This window comes from Pogona vitticeps, chromosome 2 (assembly GCF_051106095.1).
Source record: "Pogona vitticeps strain Pit_001003342236 chromosome 2, PviZW2.1, whole genome shotgun sequence".
In the NCBI taxonomy this organism is placed as follows: Eukaryota; Metazoa; Chordata; class Lepidosauria; order Squamata; family Agamidae; genus Pogona; species Pogona vitticeps.
In genome coordinates this window covers 142,332,108-142,346,616 of record NC_135784.1, presented here as the reverse complement: position 1 = coordinate 142,346,616, position 14,509 = coordinate 142,332,108, and the positions used below count along the sequence as shown (strand labels likewise).

Below are 14,509 nucleotides of genomic sequence, written 5' to 3'. Positions count from 1 at the left end.
TTTTGCTTCAAATCCAATTTTCAGTTGATATAAGGGAAAAAAAAGGTGATGTCCTTTTGCCAGGACATCAACCGAGAAATCTCAGTCAGGATTTATATTATAAAAGCACAGGACAACTGCTCCGTACCCAAAAGCAGTTCATTCAGTTCTTAACTTTGTGTATTTGGACAGCAATCATCAGCAACTTCTATCTGCAAAGAACAGCTCAGATCTAGCTCATTCAGCCCAGGAAATGTTCTGGGAGTACAGCCATCTGCAAGCCAGGTGTATGGAAAAAACAAGCATCTTCTGTATTACATTACAATGTTTCCTCTCTAACTGATAAAAACTCAAAAGTCTTCCTGTTTCTCCTCCTATGACTTTGACACTCTAAAAGTCAAAAAGCCACTGGCAGGAAGAGATAATGAATTTAACAGCAAGCATTCTTTTCCCTCCCAGAAGCAAACTTAGGAACCAGGTGGTTCATCTGGCATTTTTTTATGTTTTCTGTGTAGGACTGGGACAATCTTATTTAGATAAATCACCAAGCTCTTTCTGATTTTCATGTTTAAGCCCCGAAGGAACGGCCACAGAGAAGGAGTTTACTGCGCAGTTACAAGTATTAACTGGCAAAAATGAGGCTTCTAGAAGTTTTCTAACCATTACAGTCATAAAAATGAGTCTTAACAGCTCACAGCAGTGATTGTTTAAGGCTTTCAGAGCTGAGGTTGTCTTTGTTATTGGCCCTCTGATAGCTAGCACGTTCCACTTCTCCTCTGCAGCTGGATTTTATGCTACAATAAGCATGTAGGGATTTCCCAAAACAGAGAGTACTTGTGATCACTGTCCTTCACAAGATCAGCTTTGGCACAACTTAAACCCCCATATAGTTGCTCCTAACCAATATGTGCAATAACCCTAAAGCAGCCCATATTTTAAGAAGTGAGACAAAAAGGCAGGTAATGTTTCTCTGGTTTCATATACTGGAATGAATTCAGAATCTTTCATAATGTGGCCAAAAACAGATTAGGATGACAGCACCATCACATGGATAGGAATACATTGGTTTCTTAATGCCCATTGTTAGAATACAGAAAACAAGCTAAACATTTCCTCTGTTACGGTCTCTGGGTATATGCATTTATTCACCTGCCCCTGCAATAAGTGGATCTTCATCATTTACTTTAATATGGAGAATAAAGGCTTCACTGATTCCCAACACTGAGTGGTCCAGCATTCACCCCTAGGGATTATGGAGAAGGGTGCCATCTGTCAGTGAGTTCAATGTGCACAGTGGAACACCCTCAGAAGTCTGTCACATATACAAGCCCTCTTCCCATATATCTTCTATCTATCATTCTTTTATTGTTCGTTAGTAAGGATGAGACACAGTCAAGCTCTTCTGACATAAAATAATTCCCCTTGAAAGTAAACTTTACCCCCCTGCCCCACATCAGTGGTAAGGTAAAGGTAAAGATTACACCTTGACAATTTGTCCAGTCATGTCCGACTCTAGGGCGCAGTGCTCATCCCTGTTTCCAAGCCGTAGAGCCAGCGTTTGTCTGTAGACAGTTTCCGTGGTCACATGGCTAGCGCGACTAGACACGGAACACCGTTACCTTCCCACTGTCATGGCACCTATTTATCTACTCGCATTTTTACATTATTTTGGACTGCTAGGTTGGCAGGAGCTGGGACAAGCGACAGGAGCTCGCTCTGTCATGGGGATTCGATCTTACGAGTGCTGGTCTTCTGACCTTGCAGCACAGAGGCTTCTGTGGTTTAACCCGCAGCGCCACCACGTCCCTCTGACAGAAAAGAATTCCCCTTGAAAGTAAACTTTACCCCCCTGCCCCACATCAGTGGTACATCACTTAAATAAGAGCCAAGCAATCTGCTTTTCCACCTGCTAATAAATCTCACCAGCAACTACTTCATGAGACATTCTAGGTTAGAATCCCAGTTCACACTTTGAGAATGGCATACTAGGGTCAAAAAGGAGGATGCATGAACATATACATATAGTTATGTGAAAGACTAAAGTAACAATTGGTAAAGGTAAAGGTTCCCCTTGACATTTAGTCTAGTCGTGTCCGACTCTAGGGTGCAGTGCTCATCCCTTTCTCCAAGCCGTAGAGCCAGCATTTGTCCGTAGACAGTTTCTGTGGTCATGTGGCCAGTGCGACTAGACACGGAAGGCCATTACCTTCCCACCATGGTGGTACCTATTTATCTACAGTACTTGCATTTTTACATGCTTTCAAACTGCTAGGTTGGCAGGAGCAGGGACAAGTGACGGGAGCTCACTCTATCGCGCGGATTCAATCTTACAACTGCTGGTCTTCTGACCTTGCAGCACAGAGGCTTCTGCGGTTTAACCCGCAGCACCACCACGTCCCCTAACAATTGGTAGAGAAGATGTAAAGGAAGAAAGCTGACCTCACCTGAACTCTCCTTTTAGTCTTGTATACTGTGGAATGCTACATACCAATGGGTAGGTAGTACACTAATGCATTTTTAAACAGGAATAAAAAATGAAGAAGGGTGGAGTCTAACTGTCAAAAGACAAAGGCTGGAAAGGCAAAGAGACTGGTTAATATTATTGCCTTAGAACCTAAGACTGCTTTTTTCAGGCTGTTGCAGAATCGGAGAGAATTCCTGGAGTAAGAAACAATGAGGCTTTGAATGGTCACAATTATTGACCACTTGAATTAATATACTATTGATACATTGATTAGACATCCATTTATACTATGAAGCAGAGATTAATCTATCTCATTATGTGTATGTGTGTGTATAAAATCCTATTGTATATTCCAATCAAATACTGTATGTTTTGTGGGTTTATCAAGTTATTTGTCATGTTTGAACATAATTAATAAAAGGAACCAGATAACATCAAATTCACTGCAATGTACGTTGTCCTTGGGTCAGACGCTCTGAAAGAACCAAGTCCCAAATTAATCTACACCAGGTAATTAGAGACAAATCCTCTGTGTTCCCCCTGTGGGCCACCAATATATACAGAACCGAGTACCACCTCCACCAGATTCAAACAGTATACTATCACTTGAGAAAAGCAAACCCTCCAATAATAGGTTTTATTAGCACATGACTTAGTAATATGACATGTTAGCATGACACGTGGGAGATGCTTAATGCACAGCACCAACAATATCTTCCCTTTTCAAGGAATTAGCATATAGCATTAACAACAGAGAGTTGGGTAACCAACTCAATTTAACTCTATTCAAGGTAAAACTATGGGAACGTGGGTGAAATCCTGTTGCTTAGTGTAGCAAGTCACACTAAAGTGTGCACACTGAATCAGTGAAGACTTGGTGAGTAAACTCCTACATAAATCCTATTTATTCAAATAGACCTACTGTAGTTGCAACTTACTGTGCTAAAGTAAGTCACAGAGTAGATCCACTTGAATCAATGGAACTTACAGAGGAGCTGACTCACCAAACTTCCACTGATTCAATGAGCCTATACTACTGAGATTTACTATTGCGAAGCAAAGAAATTCAGTCACTATGTTTATATCTGAAGGGCACAGAAAAAATTGTTTTGGCTCTTTTAAAAACATGTCTGAAACATTTTTATTGGTCCAAAGAGTTTACTGTTCCCTACAAATTCTCCCACCATGATATTTACATTCAAAGTGCTGGTCATTACCTATAGAGCCCTATACAGCTTGGTTCCAGGCTACCTGAAGGGCTGTGTCTCCCTATATGGGTCTTATCGGCAATTAAGATCAGCAGAGAAGACTCTCCTCTCAGTCCAATTGCCAGCGCAAGCACAGCTGACAGGGACACAGGAGAGGGCCTTCTCTGTGGCAGCTCCCAGGTTATGGAACTCTCTCCTTCAGAAGATCAGGATGGCCCCTTCCATTTCATCCTTTCGAAAAAAGCTAAAGACCCATCTCTTCAGGCAGGCTTGTAACAAATTATAACTGAATCCCTGAACCCAATTTCAGTAGAAATTTTAATCTTTTTAATGTTTTCATGTTTTAATCTTTTAATTGTATTTTAAATCATATATTGTTTATCTTTTAATATTTAACTTAACTGTTTTTAAATTGTGTGAATTTTAATGTTGTGAGCCGCTTTGGGTCCCTTGTTGGGAAAAATGCGGCATCATCATCATCATCATCATCATCATCATCATCATCATCATCATCATCATCATCATCATCATCATCATCATCATGTGGACTCCATGCTCACTATTCCAAAAGTCATCCTCTGTGCCAGCAGCAGCTGAACAGCATGTGGAGATGGAGTCCAACATAATAGATATATTTCCCATATAGCTGAGAAGCCAGATGTTTGCCCTGTACCAACAAACCACCACCATCTTTCCGACATTTCAACAACAGGTGCACTTATGATTAATTTCTTTTCTCAAGAGAGTGTTCAAGTCCTCAACCACCATTGCCTGCTCTGCCTGTACAGAGATGAACAAGTTCCAGTGAGCAGAGAAAATACTGCAGCAAAATGACTGAATAGTAAACAAACAAGCAAGCAGGCAAACAAACAAACAAACCAAATTTAATTGAAAGGCTAGTAGGGGTACCCTGAAGCAAATATAATATATAGTTATGCACAGAAGTACACATTTATGGTATGTTCCCATCTCTCTCTCTCTGTCTTTCTCTGATCTCTAGTTCTTTGGTCACCCTGGACAAAAAAGCAAGAGGCTCTTCTCTCCCAAAGGACAGAAGAGGAAAGCTTGGAGGAAGAATAAGAATACCGCTTTGAATCTTCATCTTGTGCTGCCAGAACAAATCAACATGCTAGAAGACAGTTCGAAAAACAGAGGCAGGCCAAACAAAAATTTATAATGTTTAAACAGGGCTTCCGTTTTTTAAAAACAGCAGGGGCAGGGTGGGTATAGCTGTCTAGCATCCCATGCAAGGAATAGTGTTGTCTGGAAAATGTCCACTTCTAGCAATAATTTCCAGTGAATACAGTGGGACTTATTCCTGAGTAAACATATAAAGGACTGAACTGTATGTCTCACTGGATACACTGGGATGTGCTTCTAAATAACATGCAAAGGATGGAGAGGGGAGAATATCTTTCAGCAGCACATGAACAAGCACAGGAGTTAAAATAATTCTGGGATTGGAAAAATTGATAATCTTAGTCAAGAATTCTAACTACTGTATCTGCTAAAGTACTTCACCTAGCAGATCACTACAGATCCAGAGTGAAAAAAGCTTGAATAACGCTACAGAGAGATTTTATTTCATTATTGTTGCACTCTTCTGATCTTGTGCTGGAAGAGCAAATCAACATTGCGTAATAAGGAAATTCTAAAAAAGGAAAAGCTGAAACAAAATGGGCACCAAATCTGAAACAGATGTAATAATCAGGCTGCTCTTGCTCTTCACCAGATTTGGTGAAGTTTAGACAAATGGTTATGATGTTGTTATTTTTTTAAAATAAAAAATTATCCTGTTCAGAAATAGGCAAACCTAAACAGCCCCAGATTTAAAATAGCTCATATAAACTGAATAGACCAATCTTGCTTATCTTGAAAGAGAATGGTTACCTGGTTGGTTTTGTTTGATTTTGTTTTAATTTGGAAATAATATAGGCTGTTGGGGCTAGAATAATGATCCTTTAAAAAAGGCCTTTCAACAGGGAGAAACTGATTTCTTATGACACTGAGCATGCTTAGAAGCAGGCTTGCCAAGCAAGAAAGTTGCAAAGTAGACACATTGTTGCTACCTTGTGCTCAGGAGAAGGGTGATATTTAGATAGCTTAGGGCAAAAAAACATGTTTTTTTTACAGCGGGGTCCCCAGCCCCCAGTGGGCTTCCAAGGACTGGGCCACAGAGATGGACCTCCGCCCCCCTGCACGCACACACAGTGGGCATGGCGCGCTTATGTGTGTGTGTTGTGCTTGCGGGGGGCATGTCACGTTCGTGCGGAGGTGCCCCTGCCCCTCCACACATGGAGCCCATCCCCCCAACCAGTCCGTGGTTCCAAAAAGGTTGGGGACCATTGCTTTAAGAACATAATGAAGTGACAGTCTTCCAGAAAGGGCAGCATTTTTCCCTTTATATCCATGGAATTAGCATGCAAATTTTAAAGCATATTCAAAGTATTTCTGCACTACAAAAGCACAGAGCAGTTGTGTTTGTCCCACTCTGAATGCTTTCAGTATTCTCTCAGATTGTAAAGCAGTCATTGTACAAGCACCTAGACCAGGCCCCTACCACAAGTTGCCAAAGGGGAAAACAGCTTCAGGTCTGAGGTAATCAGATTTCTGAACCTGTCAACCAGAACCCAAATAAATGTTTAGCTTCCTCCTGGCAAAACAGGTGTTTGCAAATGGATTCTGTGTATTGTTGTAAAAATATTTCAAAATATATTTTAAAAAGAAAAATGAACAGATATTCAGAACCTCATGCACAGAAGCTATGAGATTATTGATTTTTGCTTTGTGGCTGGGGATGGTTTTACTAGATTTTAACAGAGATTTGGTGTCTATACCCTGTCAAAGTCTCAACCATTCCATCCATCTTGTCACTATACAATTGTTTGGGAATTAAGAAAAATTTCCAAAGATGCTGAATGTCATCAAGTCGCTTCTGATGTGTGGTGACTATATGAGTTAATGACCTTCAAAATGTCATATCATAACTGAAACTTGGTGGGATGACTCCCATGACAAGAATACAGCAATTGAGGGATATTCCCCTTTCTCTCTTTCTTAGACATGGAATGGAAGGCCTGCTCCCCCAGCGAGGGGCCCCAAAACATAGTGATTACAGGCAGAGGGAGATATGGCGTTGACACAGCCGCTGCTCATGTTAGAAGAATGGTAAACAGATGTTTGAAGGCTGGCCACCGTTCTGGGACTGTGGTCAACCGTCAGTATCGAGGTAGCCAGACCAGCCAGTCCTCCACTCTAAAACTGGTGCTGTTGAACGCCAGGTCTGTATCCAATAAGTCACAGCTAATCTATAATCTTATCCTGGGGGAGGATGCAGACTTGGCATGCATAACCAAAACATGGATAGGCAGAGAGGGGGGTCCTCCCCTAGCACTCGTCTGTCCACCTGGTTATGCTGTCCAGCACCAGGGCAGACTGGAGAGATGGGGGGGAGTTGCCATTATATACAAAAACACCTTAGATGTTACTAGGCGCTCCTCGGTGGTAAAGCCAGGTCTGGAAGCCCTCCATGTGTCGATAGGGGCCAGGGAAGGTATTGGGATCTTGCTAGGTTACCATGCTCTCCGCAACTGAGCCATTTCCCTACTGGAGCTGGCTGATTTTGTCTCCTCGGCACTTCTGCAATCCCCAGAGCTGTTGGTTCTGGGTGATTTCAACATTCACACGGAGGCAGAGATCTCTGGGCAAGCTCTTGAGTTCTTGGAAACCATGGCTTCCTTGAACATGTCCCAACATGTCCACAGCCCCATGCACATGGGAGGTCATACACTAGATCTGGTCTTTTCCACCAATTGGAGTGAGTGTGGTCTGATGGTGAATGACCTCGTGTTGGTCCCCTTGTCAGGGTCAGATCACTACCTAATAAAATGTAACATCTCAGTGGCTCATCCCCCCTCGCAGGGAGCAGGGACATATTTCTATGGTCCACCCTCGAAGGCTACTGGATCCAGCAGGATTCCAGAATGCCATGAGAGGTATTATGGCTGACCTGCCTGGCGCTCCTGTTGAGGCTCTGGTTGATGTCTGGTTTACCATGCCACCAGGACACGATCACACCTAAATGCCCTCTCCAACGCAGAGCTCGGCTAGCGCCCTGGTTTAACCAGGACCTTCAAGAGATGAAGCAGCTTAAGAGAAGGCTAGAGTGCAAGTGGAGGAAGAACCTGATGGATTATAATCGGATAGCTGTCAGGGTCGCAACTAACCTTTACCTGGCTAAGGTAAAGGCTGCCAGTCATGCGTACTTCGCGAACCGGATAAGCGAAGCTTCAAATCAGCAGGTAGAATTATTCTGTATAGTGCACAACCTATCCGGAATTGGTCTGAGTGATGGGCCTCCCCCTAGTTTTTCACCGGACCAATTTGCAGCATTTTAAAAATCTAAAGTGGAGGCCACCCACTGGGACCTCTCTCCTTTTTTAAATACAGTGAGTCGAGCTGAGATGTCCAGCGCTCCGTCTTGCCTGGTGACTTTCGATTGCTTTCAGCCTGTAACGCCGGATACTGTGGACAAAGCGCTTGATCGCTGTTGTGCCACCACCTCCTCCCTTGACCCTTGCCCATCCTGGCTAATCAAAGCAGCCAGGCCTATAACAACGGAATGGGCCACAGCAATAATTAATGGGTCTTTCCTTGAGGGCAGGGTCCCTCCTGCCCTCAAGGAGACACTCATTAGGCCCATAAGGAAAACACCTAATCTGGCGGTGGACAAAATTGGCAATTACAGGCCCATCGCCAATGCTTCTTTCATTAGCAAAGTGGTTGACAGGGTGGTGGCTGACCAGCTCCAGGTGCATTTGGGTGAAACAGATGCCCTGGATCCATTTCAGTCGGGCTTCAGACCGCGCCATGGTACAGAAACGGCATTGGTCGCCCTGTACGATGACCTCTTGAGGCAGGCTGACAGGGGCAAAGTGTCTCTGTTGGTCCTCCTTGACATCTCAGCAGCCTTTGATGCCATCGACCACGGTATCCTCCTGGGGAGGCTCTCTGAGTTGGGAATTGGTGGCTTGGCGTTTACCTAGCTCCGTTCCTTCTTGGAGGACAAGACGGAGGTTCTGAGGGTGGGCGCCCCCACAGCAGGTGGTTTGGAAAACTCTCTCTCATTGGGGGGGGTGACTCTTGCCGCCAAGAGTGGGGTTCGCAGCTTGGGGATCCATCTAGACCTGGCGCTCATCATGGAAACTCAGGTGGCATCGGTAGTCTGTACCGCCTTCTTTCATCTCCGGTGGATAGCCCAGCTGTGACCCTATCTCGATGTTGGCTCACTACCTTGGTACATGCGCTTGTAATCTCAAGATTAGACCACTGTAATGCGCTCTACGTGAGGCTACCTTAGAGGATGATGCGGAAACTCCAAGTGGTGCAGAATGCAGCAGCCACACTCCTTAGTGGAGTGAGAAAATACCATCATATTTCTCCTATTCTGGCCGCACTGCATTGGCTGCCCATTCAGTTCCGCATTGACTTCAAAGTGTTGATGCTTACGTATAAAGCCCTAAACGGTTTAGGGCCTTGATATTTGACGGAACGCCTACTACCACCAAGATCTACCTGTATCACTCGATCGTGTCAGGAGGTGAGGCTGAGGAGCCTGACACCGAGGGAGGCCCAGAAGGAAAAAAACAAGAAACCGGGCCTTCTCAGTGGTGGCTCCTCGCCTCTGGAACAACCTCCCTCCAGAGATTCGTGCAGCCCCATCGCTGGGTATTTTTAAGACCCAACTAAAAACTTAGGGGTTTAAGCAGGCCTTCCCTCCAGTTAATACTTAATTTTTCCTTCTTCATTTATCTTCTGTTATTTTTCCATCTTGCAGAATCTGCTTTTGATTTATAATTTCTTCTTTATCTTGGTATATTTATATGTTATTTTTTATTTGTTTGGAAGCCGCCTAGAGTGGTCGTAATGACCAGACAGGTGGGGTATAAATAAAATAAATAAAATAAAATGATCAAAAAGAACAGAGATAATAAAAAGGGAGGTGGAGTTGCAGTATATCAAAAATAAGCATTCCTGCACAGAAATACAGGAGGAGGAAATTGGCTGTCCCATCAAAATTATCTAGTTGGGGCAAAAAACAAAAGGAACTTGGTAGTTTTAGTCTACTACCGACTGCCCAATAAAAGAGAGGAAGCGGACAAAACTTTTGAAAAACGAATTGCAGGGTTTTCAAAGAGACATGATGTAGTAGTGATGGGAGATTTCAATTATCCAGATACACATTGGGAGGCAAATTCTGCCAAATATGGCCCTTCCAAGTAAAATTCCTGGCTTATGTGGCTGATCATTTTCTCCTACAAAAAGTGGAGATATCCTTGACTGATTCTGACCCACAGAGATGACTTGGTGGGGGAAGTGGCAGTAAGGGGAACTCTAGGCGAGAGTGACCATGTCCTTCTAGAATTCTAGAAGCAGAGTGTAGCCACACACTTTTGGCGGATTTTTAAAAAGTCAATTTTAATAATCACAGAACAAGGATAAGTAAGGTCCCATGGCAGGAAATCCTAACAAGAAAAGGAGTCCAAGAAAAGTAGGAGCTTCTAAAAAAAGAAATTCTAAAGGCACAACTACAAACAATTCCAACAAGAAAAAAAAGGGGGAGGTGGCAAAAAAGGCCAGTGTGGCTTCAAGAAAAACTCAAGGTGGACCTAAAAACCAAAAAAGACATGTATAAGAAGTGGAAAGAAGGCCCGAATACCAAGGATGAGTACAAACAAGTAGCAAGGAAATGCAGGGATGGCATTAGGAGGGCAAAAGCTGAGGTTAGCTAGAAACACTAAAAGCAATAAAAAGCAGTCTTCAGGTATGTGATTAGCAAAAGACAAAGAAAAGACATAGTGGCACAGCTCCGCAATGAAGATGGAAAAATGATAACAGATGACAAAGAAAAGGGACAGGTGCTCAATTCCTATTTAGTTCAGTCTTTTCCCATAAAATAGATTGTGAATTTCCAAACAAATTGGAAGTGCAAAGGGGGGGGGGGGCAGGATTGCAGCTGGAGATGGATAAACAAATAGTCAAGGAATACCTTACCACCTTGAATGAATTAAAATCTCCAGCTCCAGATGAACTGCATCTGAAAGTACTAAGGAACTGGCTGAAGAACTCTCAGAACTGCTATCCATTATTTTCTTGAAATCATGAAAAAAGGGTGAGGTGCCAGAGGCTTGGAGGAAGGCCAATGTTGTCCCTATCTTCAAAAAGGACAAAAAGAGGAACCTGGGAACTATAGGCCAGTCAGCCCGACATCAATCCAAGGCAAAATTCTGGAAAAGATTGTAAAGCGGTCATTGTACAAGCATCTAGAAAACAATGCAGTAATAACTAGAAGCCAACATGGATTTCCCCTTCATAGATTGCTGCCTTGTCATGGTGAAGGGGCTTGAGTAATTCAGAGAAGCTATGGGTTATGCCGTGCAGGCACACCCAAAATGGGCAGGTCATAGTGGAGAGTTCTGACTAAACACAATCCACCTGGAGCAGGAAGTGGCAAGCCACTCCAGTATCTTTGCCCAGAAAACTCCATGGACAGAAAAAAAGGCTAAAAATATGACTCTGGAAGATGAGTCCCTCAAGTCAGAAGGTGTCCAACATGCTACTGAGGAAGAGCGGGGGATACGTACAAGTAGCCCCAGAGCTAATGAAGTGGATGGGGTAAAGCCAAAAGGACGCTCAGCTGCGGAAACGGCTACAAGTGAAAGAAAAGCCCAATGTTGCAAAGAAAAATACTGCATAGGAATGTATTCACAAAGGCTTTCACGGCCAGGATCTAATGGTTGTTGTGGGTTTTCGGGCTCTTTGACCGTGTTCTGAAGGTTGTTCTTCCTAATGTTTCGCCAGTCTCTGTAGCCGGCAAATTCAGAGCGCTGTCCTCTGAAGATGCTGGCCACAGAGACTGGCGAAATGTTAGGAAGAACAACCTTCAGAACACGGCCAAGGAGCCCGAAAAACCCAAAACAACCATGAAATCATTTTTGAGGTTGTATCCCAGTATAGCTTTTTCCCACTCTTTTGTTGACTATGAGGGCTACTCCATTTCTTCTACAGGATTCTTGCCCACAAGGTAGTGGCCAGCGTCGCCAGAGGACAGCAAGGCAGACCTTTCAACATCACAGTAATCCAAGTTTATGCACCAACCACCGATGCTGAAGAAGCTGAAATTGACCAATTCTATGAAGACTTACCACACCTTCTAGAACTGACACCAAAGAAAAATGTTCTTGTCATTATAGGGGACTGGAATGCTAAAGTAGGGCATCAAGACATAAAAGGAAAAACAGGTATGTTTGGCCTCAGAGTTCAAAACGAAGCAGGGCAAAAGCTAGTAAAGTTTTGCCAAAAGAACAAGCTGGTCATCACAAACACTCTTTTCTAACAACACAAGAGGCGACTCTACACATGGATATAACCAGATGGGAAATACCAAAATCAGATTGATTATGTTCTCTGCAGCCAAAGATGGAGAAGCTCTGTTCAGTCAGCAAAAACAAAACCTGGAGCTGATTGTGGCTCTGATCATCAGCTTCTTATAGTAAGCATGGAGGCTCATAACATTCTACAGGAGTAGGCAAAAAAAAAAAAAACCAAAACAAAACAAAACAAACAACAACAAAAAACCACTGCAAAGAAAAGGAAATGTAAGAAAGCAAAATGGCCACCCAATGAGGTTTTACAAATAGCAGAGAAGACAAAGGAAACAAAATGCAAGGGAGATAGGGAAAGCTACAGAAAATAGAATGCAGACTTCCAAAGAATAGCAAGGAGAGACAAGAGGGCTTTCTTAAATGAACAGTGCAAAGAAATAGAGGAAAATAATAGAAAGGGAAAAACCAGAGATCTGTTCAAGAAAATAGCAGATATTAAAGGAACATATTGTGCAAAAATGGACATGATAAATGACAAAAATGGTAGGGAGCACAAAGAAACAGAAGACATCTAGAAGAGGCAGTAAGAATACACAGAGGAATTATACCAGAAAGATCTGGATGTCCCAGACAACCCAGATAGTGCGGTTGCTCATCTTGAGCCAGACATCATGGAGAGCGAAGTGGGTCTTAGAAGGCATGGCTAACAACAAGGCCAGTGGAGGTGATGGCATTCCAGTTGAACTATTTAAAATCTTAAAAGATGATGCTGTTAAGGTGCTACATTCAATATGCCAGCAAGTTTGGAAAACTCAGCAGTGGCCAGAGGATTGGAAAAGATCAGTCTACATTGCAACGCCAAAGAAGGGCAGTGCTAAAGAATGCTCCAACTACCGTACAATTGCACTCATTTCACATGCTAGCAAGGTTATGCTCAAAATCCTACAAGGTAGACTTCAGCAGTATGTGGACCGAGAACTCCCAGAAGTACAAGCTGGATTTCGAAGGGGCAGAGGAACTCAAGACCAAATTGATAACATGTGATGGATTATGGAGAAAGCCAGAGAGTTCCAGAAAAACATCTACTTCTGCTTCATTGACTACGCAAAGCCTTTGACTGTGTGGACCACAGCAAACTATAGCAAGTTCTTAAAGAAATTGGAGTGCCAGATCGCCTTTTCTATCTCCTGAGAAATCTATATGTGGGATAGGAAGGAACACTTAGAACTGGATATGGAACAACTGATTGGTTCAAAAATGGGAAAGGAGTACAACAAGGCTGTATATTGTCTCCCTGTTTATTTAACTTATATGCAGAATGCATCATGCGAAAGGCTGGACTGGAGAAATCCCTAGCCAGAATTAAGACTGCCGGAAGAATTATCAACAACCTCAGATGTGCAGATGACACCACTCTGATGGCAGAAAGTGAGGAAGAATTAAATAACCTCTTAATGAGGGTGAAAGAGGAGAGTGCCAAAATGGTTTGAAGCTCAACATCAAAAAAACTAAGATCATGGCCACTGGTCCCATCACCTCCTGGCAAACAGAAGGGGAAGACATGGAGGCAGTGACAGATTTTACTTTCTTGGGCTCCATGATCACTGCAGATGGTGACAGCAGCCACGAAATTAAAAGACGCCTGCTTTTTGGAAGGAAAGCGATGACAAAACTAGACAGCATCTTAATAACCTTGCTGACAAAAGTCCGAATAGTCAAAGCTATGGTTCTCGAGTAGCAATGTATGGAAGTGAGACCTGGATCATAAAGAAGCCTGACTGCCGAAGAATTGATGCTTTTGAATTGTGGTGCTGGAGGAGACTCTTGAGAGTCCCATGGACTGCAAGGAGATCAAACCTATCCATTCTGAAGTAAATAAACCCTGACTGCTCACTGGAAGGACAGATCCTGAAGCTAAGGCTCCAATACTCTGGCCATCTCATGAGAAGAGAAGACTCCCTGGAAAAGAACCTGATGTTGGGAAAGTGTGAAGGCAAGAGGAGAAGGGGATGACAGAGGATGAGATGCTAATACCCTAGAAGACAGAAACAAAATTCAAAATGAACTTGATAGGATGGAGTACTGGGCTGAAAGCAACAGAATGTAATTCAACAGAGATAAGTGCAAAGTACTGCACCTTGGAGAAAGAAACCAATTGCACAGTTACAAGATGGGGGATACTTGGCTCAGCAAAACTATGAGCAAGAAGGATCTTGGAATTGTCGTAGATCACAAGCTAACTATGAGCCAACAGTGTGATGTGGCTATAAAAAAGGCTAATGCTATTTCAGGCTGCATAAATAGAAATATAGTTTCTTAATCCCGCAAGGTGCTTGTCCCCCTCTATTCAGCACTGGTTAGGCCTCACCTTGAGTATTGTGTCCAGTTCTGGACACCACACTTCAAGAAGGATGCTAGCAAATTGGAACAAGTTCACAGGATGGTGACAAGGATGATCAGGGGGCTGGAAACCA

At 43.2% G+C, this 14,509-nt stretch overlaps 1 protein-coding gene across 2 annotated transcripts in view; it reads right to left on the bottom strand.

Moving 5' to 3' along the window:
- Window positions 1-14,509, bottom strand: part of RPTOR (regulatory associated protein of MTOR complex 1) — a 459,589-nt gene that overhangs the window by 127,414 nt on the left and 317,666 nt on the right. The window lies entirely within an intron of this gene.